We start from the raw sequence: 428 nt of genomic DNA, 5'->3' as shown, positions 1-428 counted from the left end.
AACGGCCCTGGTTGGTGTGCTCAGTGTTTAAGCGTCGGAGGCAACCAGTTGATGTGTCTCTCTCACATCAGTGTTTCTCTATCTTCCCCTCCTTTCCCCCCCTCCCTCCCACACTCAGTAAAGCAAAGGGAAAAACAGCCTCAGGTGGGGATTAACAAAAAATAAAAATAGAGGGCACAGTCCCTGAAACCTTGGGGCCAGATAATTTGTAAAATTCAGTATTTTCCTGATTTTAGGATGCCCAGCAGGGCCCTGTAACCGAGCGTTAACATTTCTGCAGCAGACACGCACAGTAAAGGGGATAGGGAAGACTAAGGCATAAGCAGTTCATTCTTTTCTGTCTAGAAATGCAGATAAGGCACGTGAGTGTGTCCTGTTGACCCAGTAATGACCAAAGAGGCCCTATGTAAGGCGACTTGTCCAACTCT

Source organism: Myotis yumanensis, unplaced genomic scaffold, assembly GCF_028538775.1.
Source record: "Myotis yumanensis isolate MYYU_CA2020_CCGP unplaced genomic scaffold, mMyoYum1.0.hap1 SCAF_19, whole genome shotgun sequence".
Taxonomy (NCBI): Eukaryota; Metazoa; Chordata; class Mammalia; order Chiroptera; family Vespertilionidae; genus Myotis; species Myotis yumanensis.
This window is presented reverse-complemented; position numbering follows the sequence as displayed.